The sequence below is a fragment of the Acinonyx jubatus genome, chromosome A2, assembly GCF_027475565.1.
Source record: "Acinonyx jubatus isolate Ajub_Pintada_27869175 chromosome A2, VMU_Ajub_asm_v1.0, whole genome shotgun sequence".
In the NCBI taxonomy this organism is placed as follows: Eukaryota; Metazoa; Chordata; class Mammalia; order Carnivora; family Felidae; genus Acinonyx; species Acinonyx jubatus.
In genome coordinates this window covers 128,009,458-128,022,125 of record NC_069383.1, presented here as the reverse complement: position 1 = coordinate 128,022,125, position 12,668 = coordinate 128,009,458, and the positions used below count along the sequence as shown (strand labels likewise).

Below are 12,668 nucleotides of genomic sequence, written 5' to 3'. Positions count from 1 at the left end.
AATGCGGTTTGAACTAATGAACAAGTACAGCCCAGCGTGTCACAAGCCATAGAGCTATTCCCTCTTGTAATCACTGACTTTGATTTTTTTTTTTTAACCGAACACTACAGCACGCAAACCCAACGTTGCCAAACATATTTATTATGATTAATAGCCTGTAATATCTCTCACTAAGGCTTAATTTGCTCTTGTTTTCAATTATGAATCTGCACTACTCTATTCCAGTCCCCTTTGCAGGTAGAGACGAATTTCTTGTGGTCTTTACTCTTTGTATTGAACTGCCACCCAGCAAGGCACAATTAGTTAAAAACAGCAAATCTCCACCTTGACTCTATCAGAGCACCAGATTAGGCGAAATAAGAGAACCAAATCAGTGAGAAACATGTCAAGGTGTCCAGGGAATTAAAAGCAATTAGACCAAAGGAAAAAGAAGAGTCCATACGCTGGTCACCCACTAACTCACACCTTTACGTTAGAATTCAATTAAAAAAAAAAAAAAAAGACAAAGAAAAAAATATCCTGGATCCTTTATTTAATTTTGATAAACTGAACACACAGAATCCAATAAGGAAATCTTAACTGCTGTCGTCAATTCCACTGTCCCCCCAAAAGTCTGAACCCCAGTTTGGTAATGCCATTTACACACCAGCGTGACACCAGGTGTAGCATTTCAGGAGCTAACGAGTCCTTTCTACTAGAGATGCTGCTGCTTTCTAAGTTGCATAAAAATAAACTCCACTCCATAAAAGCTGCCACAGTGCGTGCTCTCTCATCCCTGGGCTCCAGGCGTGATCTACACCACCACCCCCCCCTGCCTTTTAGGTCAGCCACTCATGCATTAGGAAGACATCCCTCCCAAAATAACTCGGCCCTCCCCCAAAGCACAGAGTTGAGCAGCCTACCTTTGTTCTGGAGTTGCAGATAATAACAGGCAAGCCTCAAGACCATGAGGATTTGGAAAAGATCAGGAGAGTTGAAGAAAAAGAAGAAGGAAAAGAAATACTCCAAGTAGAGAAGAATTGGAAGAGACAACAGGAAAACCCTTCTAATGAACTGTAGTGGCTGCCACAGGATCGGGGGTGTCTTCACCAGTGTTTACACCAGTGAGTACACCCCTGTTCCATCTCATCCACAACTGGTGGCATCCCCCCCCCCGAATCTATGCATGACAATTAAAAGCAACTGCACCTCTCCGTTTAGGAGGGGGACCACAAAAGACCTCCGCAATATTTCTTTACAATGTCTATATCACTGATGAGCATTAGTTTGAGTGACAAAGGTCCCGGGCTAAATCAACATTCTTACCTTAATGTTCCTAGTAAAAGGCTCCAGGAAACATAACTCATGAGACATGTATGCAAAGATGTGTCTCAAGGAATTAATCCAGAGCCCGCAGATGAAGGGGGGGGGGGGGTGGGAAATTTTTTGAAAAAGGAAAAAAGGAGAAAAGAAAAAGCAATGGCTTATTTCCAAACAAACGCAGCTCAGCCCGGGCAGCGATGGCATAAGAACAGGTTTGCATATACAGAGCTCAGTGGCAGAAACGAGAGTTCTGTAGGATTTATTTGACACTTATTTTCCGGAAAGCCTTTTGTGGAGTTGTACGGTTTGTTTCTTATTGTCTGAGAGGCAGTTAGGAGCTTTCTCCCGGAGGGGGCCCCTCAACCCCTGGGCTTGGCTGCCTCTGACAGGGAGGTAACCATATTAGGATGTGTATGGTAAAGTAAACAATAACATAGTTGCAATGAAATGGAATTTTTTTTCCAAGCTAATGGTGTTGGGGTCAGTCTGTCTTTTTAGCCATTCCCACTAATTTTGTTTCCTAGTTCAAACAGGCCCTCCTCCTCCTTTTTTTTTTTTAAGTGCTAGCTGTTTCCAAATATCTGACTGTAAATTTGCTGAGAATGTTTGCAATGTAAGAAAAAGCTTTTAACATCCAAATAAAGATCCTGCCAGTTTAATCATTAAAGGGGATGTGAATTTTCAAACCCTTGCAAAGATCCAACTCTCCCCTACTTTCCTCCCCCCCACCCCCACCTCGATATCTCCCTGAAGGTTAAAATTACTTGGTCATTTAAAACTACCTTCTAAATAAATCAGATTTTTAAAGAAAGAGACTGTTACCTTCATAAAAATTCCACATTCACATACGGTGTCACTGAGTGAAGAGTCTTAACCGTTCATGCGCCTGAAAATTTATTACCTGAAATTTCTAGGATGGTTACTTTTACATGATAAAGCTCTTTCCCACCTCCTCCAACCCTCGGTTCCCCCCCCCCAACCCCGCCCCGCCCGGAAGGAAAAAGTAAGCATAAAACACTGTTGTCAAGTCGGCCTCTAGAAATTAGCTAACCAAACAAAAAATATCAAGAATGAGTTCTCAAGATGTTGCATATTTTAGGAAAAGTTCTGCAGGTCCAAAGACAACAATGAAAAGTAGGGCTGCTTTCTGCCCACTGTCACTCAGTAGATTTCCCGCCGAAGCAGCGAGGGAAGCATCCCCGTCCAAGGTCAGGGCCGGCGGAGGAGGGCAGCGGCACGACTGAGGAGCACAGAGGGTGGGTGTTGGGGGACAGCCGGCCAGCTGCCAGGCAGCCCTGGCTCCAGGGCAGAGCGAGCTCCCATGTCTTGGTCCTGTAGGTGAGGGCCCTGCGTGGCTGCTCCTGAAAGCACTTTCCCGGAGAGATCTGCCCAAATGCGCGTGTTTAAGTAGCGGCCAGCCCCTCGGTGTGCAAGGAGGGGTTAGAGGCACAGCACTGCTGCCCTTGAGGAACCCAGAAACCACCCCCGCACCAGGCACAGAGGCAAAACACGTGGCGAGAGCGACAGGGCACAGGCAGGGGAAGAAATGATACATGCAATTAAGAATGAAGCCAGGCCGATGGAGCAAATACAATACACGTGGCCCTGGTGCAACTTCCAGAGCTCAGAAAAAGAGCACCTCCCCAGCCTGGAACCCCTGGGCGGGCCTCTGCATGGCCTCGCTGCTTATCAGATCCGTATCACACAGAAACCTAAAACCCCTGCAACTCATGTTTTATTAAAACATGTTTAGCATTCTTCTTAAAGATAGGTTTTAACCCCAAATACCCATGAAATTAAATCTCCTATGCCACTTATCTGCACTGCCGGGCAAAAACTAAAGTTGAGCTAAACAGAGAGATAGCAAAATCAATAAATCACACCAAACAAGTAGCAGTTCAAAAGTTCAAAGATATGATGGCCAGTTCACTGTGTCTTAGCACTCACCCAATAATAACTGGTCTCCGTCACTCCGCACAGTATAGACAATTTCATGGCATCATTTTCATTAGCCTGTCTCATGGAAAATTGCTAGCTATTTATGTATACGCTAAAATAAATTAGCCATTTCATCGAGCAGTGTGATTCTTATAAAATACATTAACACAATACTCGATTTTCCAGTTGGAGTAAATAAATAAATCAATAAATTCAATACAGGGTGATTCTCTTATTGTGGCGCTCTAGCTCTCAGCATAAGTGTTTTTATTGGGTTTATTTGTTTCAATAAAAATTGAAATGGGCCAGTGATCTCAGTGCATCTTAGAAAAAAAAAATCTATCCAATATTTGGGAAAGTATCGCGTAGAACGCTCAAACTTAGAATTGTATTCAAAAATCATCTTCATGATAATTATGATTCCACAACCTCATTCTGATGGGGATTTCACAAAGGGAAAGGCGGAATCTGCCAGGTGCTTGCTTCACTCTTGTGGCGTTTCTGTGCCAGAGACCTGAGTCCGGGGGTGAGGCTTCTGAAAGACAGCAGCCCCTCGCTGTGCTGCGACCTTATGCCTCAGACGTGCCTCTTCCCTGGACAGGGAGAAAGGACCGAGGGGCAACTGCCAGATGGCCTCTTCTGTCACACCTTACGGAACGCCATTGATTGTGGCTCAGAGAAGGCCATTTACTCCAACCCCTGGGGGAAAGACTGGGGTATCATGATTGCAAGAGAGAAGAGAGAGGTGTGCTGATGCTGTAAATAAACTCGGGCCAGAGGCCTGCCAGCAGCTCCCGAGGCGAAACGGAGAACACAGCAAGCAGGGGATTTTTCCTGGGTCACCAGTGCACTGAAATCAAAGGCGGAGCAGGGGAGTGGATATCTGTTGTTTATGCCGGCCCAACATCCACGCTCCTTTTCCTCTGATAACACCAGCTGCATTTTTCTTTAGGGGAAGCGCCCCATACCCTCTGGCTGGTGAGCCACAGGCCTGGGATGCAGCTCCCAGCTCCAGAGGTGGAGCCATAAACCAAAGGCTGACCAATCAGTGCCATCTGCTCTACTGGCCGCCCTGATTGGCTGATGGATGGACAGGTCCCAAATCAGAATGGCACTCAACTCCTGGTATTCTGTAGGAACTACTCGGAGAGGGAGACTGTCCTTTTGCTGGGCTTTGGAGAGCTTTGAGAGCGTAGACTGAGCTCGTCCCCACAAAAAAAGAGAGCTGGCTGAAAGAGGTCAGGACACAGCAAGTCAGGGGTGAGCCCAAGAGCAGGACAGATTCCTAACAGTACCGGTGGAGGACCATCCTACGCCTGGACTTACCCATTACGTGAGCCAATGAACTTCCCTTATTTGCCCAGCCAGCCGGAGTTGGTGCTGGGTTATTTGCAACCAAGAGGTGCAATACAGGATGTCAAACTAAATAGGTGTTCCGTGTGTAGTTCTTCAACTCTACCATATGTATTAGCCCCAGTGAGAAAGCAAACCAACTAAAAACACACTAACTGACAAACTCCCACAGCTATTACTCAAAATCTGTAGACCTCACCTATGTATCCTGATCATCGGCCATGTTCTCTTCTCTGTTATCACTGAAAAGAAAGAGCTGGAAGAATGAGTGATGACCCATAGTCGAAAGGACAGCCAGACGAGCTGAAAGCAAACTAAACTAGAGATCTAAAATAAATCCAGTGTGAGGTCTAAGAAAGACTTAATACTCTACGCCCCTGGTGCTGGTGGTTCAGGTCAGCAGTGGACCAACAAATCAGTTTTGGTAAATAGCCAGTTGGCTTACACAACAGGCCTTGTGTCTTCTGACCAGACTCATGGACAAGGGATGAAGATCTGACTCTTTCATTCTCTGATAAAAATTATATTGAGGTACAGGGGTGGGATCGAGCAGTCCTTAGTCCCTGATGGCAAATAACCAGTGAGGAGGCAGAGAAGGGGAAAAAGGCCTGTGTGGGTCCTTAAAAACAGGCCAACACAAACTTGCCAGCCCAACACTCTTTCTGAGTCCCTTCTGCAGATCCAATGACACTCATAAAAATGTCTACCGGTTGACCAGATGCTCTTACCTGCAGCCTACCAAAGTTTCAATCTGCTGGGCAAAGTGTAAAAGTATTCTAGGAGACACAAATATTCTAATATGGCATGGGGTATAGCTAACATTCGCTGCATCATACTGATAAAAGGGAATGTGGACAAATTCAAACGGCATCCTTGAGTTTTACTCCTATGTTGGTTCTCTAATCACTATAAAAACTACCATTTACCAATTCTCTAACTGAAGTAGAACACATTGTAATTGGCATGGAATTCTTACAATACTTTTCCCATTTCACAGATATGGCAAACTCAGACTCCGGTTAAGTGATTTATGTAAGGTCACAAAGTGAGCATTGAACAGAGCGAGGTCTCAAGTGTGGATTGGCTGGCATGCAAAACCCATGGTTGGCTTTAGCCCTGTCACCTTCCTTTCCTTCCTTCCTTCTCAGGAATTCAGTTTTTCATTATAATATGTCATTAATTCTTAAATCTCCCATACCTAACACCAACTAACTGGGAAAAACACACAATCCTATATTCACAAAATGTACTACATTCTATGAAGGAAAACAGACATGAACCAAGGATGAGAAAAAAATGGCAGGATCCTGGGGAGCCTATTTAAACAGAGTGAACAGGAATGTCCTTAGAGTAAGTGACATTTAAGCTGGGGTGGAGAGGGTGAGGCCCTGCCAGACTGCTTGGCTTTTAGCCCTGGCTCCAGCCCAGCCAGATTGGCAAACCAGGGCCCTGATTTCCTCCATGGGCAGGAAAGGACCCCAAATCAATACAGCCAGGCTTTCTCAGGAGTAGTAACCATAGCAACACCAACAATTAAAAAAAAAAAACAATAATAGACGCTACCGATGACTTTATTCTTAATATGCTGGAGACTGTACTAATCACTTGACATGGATTTTCTCATTTCATCTTTAAAATAACCCTATAAGACACACAGTCATCATCTCCATTGGTACCCAAAAGCTCAGAGAAGTTAAGTAACCTGCTCTTAGCCACACAGCAGATAAGTGGGAGCCTACACCCGAGCCCAGCTCTGGACGGAACACCTGATTCTGGTACCCCACACTGGCATTCACCTGCGATGGTCAGCGTGAGCCTTGGTTGCTTACACTAATGTCCTGGCTAATGACAAAGGCCTGGAGTGGAATATCACCCACCCCAAGACATTATGATTTAGATGGTCAGCTCCACTCAGTTTGCAGGGAGAGGGAGAGGGAGAGTGAAGAGGGAGAAGGCAGAGGAAGAGGGGGGACCAATCCCATGGCCCCCTTATGTCTCCCAACCCAGCTATAGTAGTGTCAACTAGACTCCCCTGGCGGCTTTATGGATCCTTCCCTGCCTGTGATTAGGACTATGGGATTTGGGACAAGGCTTTTTGGGGCATCGCCTCAAGTTTTAACCCTACTACATGTCAATGTTGTATCAATACGCAGGTTACCTGCAGTCTTGGGAGGAGAAGTCACTTGAAACTTCTAGATGAGGAGCTGTGGGCCATCAGAGTCCCCCCACCCTGAAGGGTAGACTTTCTGAACCTCAGCACTACTGACAGGTTGGGCCAATAACCCTTCACTGTGGAAGCTGTTCTGTGCACTGCAGGGTGTCCAACAGCATCCCTAGGTAGCATCACCACCACCCCAGTTGTGACAGTAAAAAATGCCACCACGGGCACGTGGGTGGCTCAGTCGGTCAAGCGTCCGACTTCAACTCAGGTCATGATCTCCTGGTTCGTGGGTTCGAGCCCTGCGTTGGGCTCTGGGCTGACAGCTCAGAACCTGGGGCCTGCTTCGGATTCTGTGTCTCCCTCTGTCTCTGCCCCTCTTCCCCCCTCGCACTCTGTCTCTGTTTATCTCTCTCAAAAATAAACATAAAACAAATTTTTTAAAAATGCCTCCAGATATTGCCAAACAGTCTCTGGTGGAGAAAATCACTCCTGGACGAGACCCGCACATCTAGAGAAACTCTCCCCGATAGGACTTTCTGTGGACAACTTACACTGTCCAACAGAGTAACCGCCGGGCACTTGAGTCTACCTAGCACTTGGGAATATGGCTAGTACGTTGCGGAACTAGACTCTTAAATTTATGTAATTTTAATTAATTTAAATTTAAATAGCCACATACATCTAAGGGCTACTACATCCTGGACTGTGTGCAGTTTTAGAAGTGTCGCAACTTTTCCATATTCATGAGAATCCGATCCTCGGCAGATGGGTATTTGGTTCCCGGTTTGAAGATTCTATATATTAATTAAAATTTTTATTTTATTTTCAGTGGAAACGGTTTTGGTCCTGACTTCTTAAAAACTCCATGCTTATGGTGAATCTTGTCATTTTTCTAAAAACTTTCATCTAATTTTTATACAAATTCGAATCACAGGTTTGATTAGAATTGTAGACTTATTTAGTTGACTGATTCAGGCAAGAGATGTATACTTGCGGGCTAAAAATAGGTGCATTCTTTAAGAAGCCAGTAGCAAAGTAATCTTTTTCCCTGTTGGCAAAACATATTTGCTTCTCCCTTTAGGCCATGCTGCCAGTAAACTGGGTCTTCGGGGACATCAGCTCTCCTGGAGAAAGCGCTCTGCTCTACCAACTCTAATCACCCAAGCCATCTGGAAAAAGAGTGACATTATGGAAGATTTCTTACACAGTAAGATCCCTCCAGTCTGTCTCTCCCCTGAAAACTCCCAACTACACATATTCAGGTGGAACTTTTCCCTGTAGCTCAAAGTGTGATGAATTTTTCAGCTTAGGGAGAAAGATGAGTATTGATGTAACAAAGTGACGGTAAAACCAGCCGTACGACATTATAAATACATCACAGCTGTCAGGATGTTTCTTTCACAATGGGCAAATACAGAAGCACAGAATATTTTCGGGGTGGGAGAGGGTAGTCATACCCAACACCATGTGCAGAGTGTGAAACATCCAGAGCTACAGCTTTGAGCAGGAAGCTGAGCCATCTCCAAAGCATTTCTTGGGTGATATACAGAGAGCCAGAGATGGTATAAAGCCTAATGATGAATAAAGTAAACAAAGCGGGTTTGGCTTAATCATCCTCTCTAGATACCAAGAAATGTCAGCTTCAGCAGTAATGTAGGAATCTAAAACTACATGGTCATTCTAAACAATACCAAAAAGAATTTTTTTTAAATACCTAAAATAACAACTTCATACCCTTTGCCAGGCACAACTTAGATTTTGAAGTTGATCTTAGCTGGTCAAGTATCAAATGTCACTCCACGTGTAGATACTATTCAACAGTCATTCCCAACTTCTTCACCACCCCGTCGCCCTACTCTCAAGCTGAAAAAAAAAAAAAAAAAAGACAGAGAGAGAGAGAGGTGGTCCCCTTCCCCTTCCCAGCTTTCTCTGCAATTACGGATAGACATCTAACTTAGCTCTGGCCAAAAGATATAAGGGATATAAGATATAAGCTATTTTTCCTCCTTGATTGGAGGAAAATCATACAAAGCTTTCTTTCTCTCCCTCTCTCTGCCTTGGCCCCTTCTCCCACTTTTGTGCCTATGAATGTGACTTTGTAGGCAGATGATGCCTGGAGCTGTAGCAGCCATCATGTGGCCACGAGGAAAAAGCTAAAAGAATCACACCTAAGCCAACCCAGCAGTCAGATATTATTCAGGTGCTGAACCACTCTTGAAACTGACTACCTTTGGTCTTCTGGGCAAGTAAATGATTAATATCCTTATGTTTTCAGCCACTACTAATGAGGTTTTCTGTTACTAACAGGTGAACACACGCTAATTGACATATCTTAAGTCCTGGAGAAAAATCACTTCCTTAAGGGAACTTGAGTAATCAACGTGTAATTAGCCAATTCTCCTGGCATGGAAGAAGGCTCCCTTGTCACTTGAGAACTTATCACTAAAGAAAATTATTCTTAGTCTTTAGAGGCTCCCTGAAGAAAAACACCAGCCCTTCACACCTACTGTGTGTGAATTCTGTGCAAGGCTTTTACTAAAGTGATTTGCTTATACAACCTCATCTAGTCTTCCAACAACTCTGTGGGGGAGATACTATAATTTATCCAAATTTCTGAGGAGAAGAAACAGAAGCAAAGAGAGGTAAAACAGAATGTCCCAGGCCAAGAGCTGTTAATGGAAAACCTGGTCGCACAGTGGGTCAATGGTTATATGCATGGCCCCGGCTATAAAACGTGGATAACTGCAACCAAGTGATAAACATTTCATGTTCTAAGACATAATGGAAGAAGCCTGGGCTCAGAGCACAGGACACCCAGTCACATGAGCTGTGCCTGGTAACCGAAGACAGGATTCTGTGTCTCATTCTCAAGAGCTATGGATGCTCCCATTCAGGTGACAGTCACCATCACAAGTAGGCACAGATGTCGCTTTAGCGTTGCCTGTCTCCGCACCCTGGAGGATGGAACGGGGGCAATGCCTGTAGCACCTCGTGCTTGCTGGGTTCCCCAGTGTTTCAACACCAAACGAACAAAAGAGGTAAATACACTTCCAGGGAAGTTGTAAAAAAAAAAAAAAGGAAGCACGGGTCAGAAAAAAATAGCTTTGAAATACTGGAAGGCAAACTGGCGAAATGGATAGGTGCAGCACACCTACGGCGTGGGGGAGAGGGAAAGCAAGGCGGCATGCAGCTTAGGGTAGTGAAGAACCATCAGCCAGCCTGACTATACACTTACTGGCTGTGTGACCCTGAGTAACTAGTTCGACTTCTCTGAGCCTGAAGTTTCCCATCCATAATGTGGAAATGAGAGAAGGATCTAACATTTTGGGTTGCAATGGAAGTCCAATAAAATGGTACATGTCAAAGTTCTCACCTAGTACACAGTCAGTGCTCACTAACAGTTACCTATCCTCCCCCTCCACTTGCTCCTCATCAGTGCTGACTGATGATGAATTGCAGAATTATTGCACAGGCCCTAGCCTAGTGCTCGGCATGCACTTGGTACTCAGTAAGTGCTCGTTCCTTGGTTTTCCCATCTCTCTTCCCGCCACAAATAACTCAAAGATTTAATTCTGATATGATGCACCTATCACAATTTTTAAAAATCTGAACAAATTTATCCCACTAAAATGGTTCTGGGTTTGATGCTATGGTAAATTCATAGATAGACAAAATATCTCTGGACATACGTGTACATGACAGGTATGGTAAATAACAAAGAGAAAACCATGCATTTAAATATACGTAAATGATGGGGTGCCTGGGTGGCTCAGTCGGTTAAATGTCCGACTTCAGCTCAGGTCATGATCTTGCGGTCCGTGAGTTCGAGCCCCGTGTCGGGCTCTGTGCTGACAGCTCAGAGCCTGGAGCCTATTTCAAATTCTGTGTCTCCCTCTCTCTGACCCTCCCCCGTTCATGCTCTGTCTCTCTCTGTCTCAAAAATAAATAAACATTAAAAAAAATTTTTTTAAATAAATAAATATACGTAAATGAACATATATTTTCAAATATTATACATGCAAAGATACCCCTACCCATTTGCTAAATTCTCTGTGTGATGAGGCAAGAGTTAATTTTAATTTTTAAAATATTTCTTAACAGTTCAAATTTTCTGCTATAAAAGTATACTCCTTATAGAAATTGGAGGACGACATAGGTTTTCAAAAGATAAAAAAGAGAAGAATGACCCAACTTCTATCCTCTTGAATTGGTTTTCCAACAGCTGCTAATTTGTCAACCATGTAAATGGCAACAAATCTTTAAGAAGTAAGTAATTTTCTGAACATTTAACTAACCTAACCTCCATGCCCTTAATAAGTTACTGTTCACTATTTTTCCCTCCTAACTTCCTCTTCTCACCAGGAATAAATTCTTCCCCCAATTTCAACCCTTTCTTTTTTTCAAAAATATCTCAGGGGACATCTTTAACCTCCTCCCACCCCATTCATGGTGTGACTAAAGTCTACAGATGGGTTGGGAACACAAAAATAAATAACTTATTAAGAGTCATGACCACTGGGCTGGCCTCATTCATGGAGGTTTCATGGACTGGCGTTTGCTGAAAAGTTTTTCCTTTTTGGTTGACTGGCCTCATAGAGCCCCGTGAATGCCAGGACTTATGATAAGCAACGACATACTTAACTGTTACATATTAATGTTCATGATAATGCAATCTTTCATTTGGGTGATTTAAAAGTCCCTCTAGTCCGACTTACAGTTAGATATACACTGAATGCTTCATCAATCATAACCATTTTTATTCTCCATCTTGTGCAAAATACTAGAGAAGGTGAATTTCAACTACACACTGAAGAGGGCTTTCCTATTAGCCCTGAAAAATTTCTCTCTTGTCATTTATACATTGGATTCCCAGAGTTCCTGCCTAAGCAATCTGTTCACCTGCACCTTTCACTACAGCAGATCTTATCTACAGAGGAAAAGGAAATCCACGTTCATATCTCTTCTACAGGGCCAAATCTTCCTTATCTTACAGAGAGAAGAAAGCATGTCTCAGTTATGGACTAGACAAAACGCCTGGCATCTCAACATGTGAAACGTTTGTGAGCAAGCAGCTTGAGAGGGTCGGGATGACTCAAAACGAAGGTAAAGCAGGATTTAGAAATAATTCGCACCAAGAACCAATGAGCCCCCCACCGTCAGCAGTATGCAGTGATCACAGAAAATTCTCATAAATGCACTTGAAAGAGACTACACCTCCCTTCCATTCCTGTAAGGGCTTGTCATAGTTTCAGGGCCAAAATCTTCCCGCAGCTGACCTTGGACCTACAAACCATGAGGCAAACCAAAATGGAGGAAGGGATCAAATCAGTCACCATGCAACTTGGCAACTCCAATTACCTTCAAAGTTAGAAACCCAACACCTTTTATCGTACTGCTACAGCAGTCCCCTATGCAGCCTGCTGCGCCCTCACGTACGACACACAAATCAGTGCAACTATAAACACATAAAATCTGTGCCCCAAAATGCTCTGCTTAGGGTACAGGAGAATTAAGACTATCCCTCTGAAAATTTTTTTTAATAAGATCCTATATTCAATATTTATATTTTGATTTTATGACCTTTTCACTTTTATCCTCTTAAATTCTCCCATCTTAGCAATCTCCTTTGAGGCTAATAAATTTATGTTTTTATTCCTAGGTCGTTTATGGGTTGATCTCTTGAGGCAAAGAAACATTGAATTATTGGAATTCAGTGTAGAGATGCTTCCAGGGTAAAGGCTCTCTGTTTATTAGCAGAAGAAATGCATTCAACTAATTTGACTTGTAAGTCTGATAAAATCTCCCCGGAAAAACTGATTCTATTATGATGAATAATCCTTTGAGGTGAAAAATGAGAAAGATACACACTAGGTTTTATTATATATTAATTCCAACAGGGTCTGAAACGAAACTC

General features: G+C 43.6%; 1 protein-coding gene and 1 long non-coding RNA gene across 12 annotated transcripts in view; one reads left to right on the top strand and one right to left on the bottom strand.

The window, feature by feature from the left end:
• Nucleotides 1-12,668, bottom strand: part of FOXP1 (forkhead box P1) — a 591,936-nt gene that overhangs the window by 277,421 nt on the left and 301,847 nt on the right. The gene's annotated exons all lie outside the window — the stretch shown is intronic.
• LOC128314879 (uncharacterized) lies at nt 703-12,408 on the top strand. The gene is made up of 3 exons (XR_008297042.1): nt 703-1,103; nt 7,836-7,961; nt 9,062-12,408. It is a non-coding gene; the product is annotated as an uncharacterized LOC128314879 (long non-coding RNA).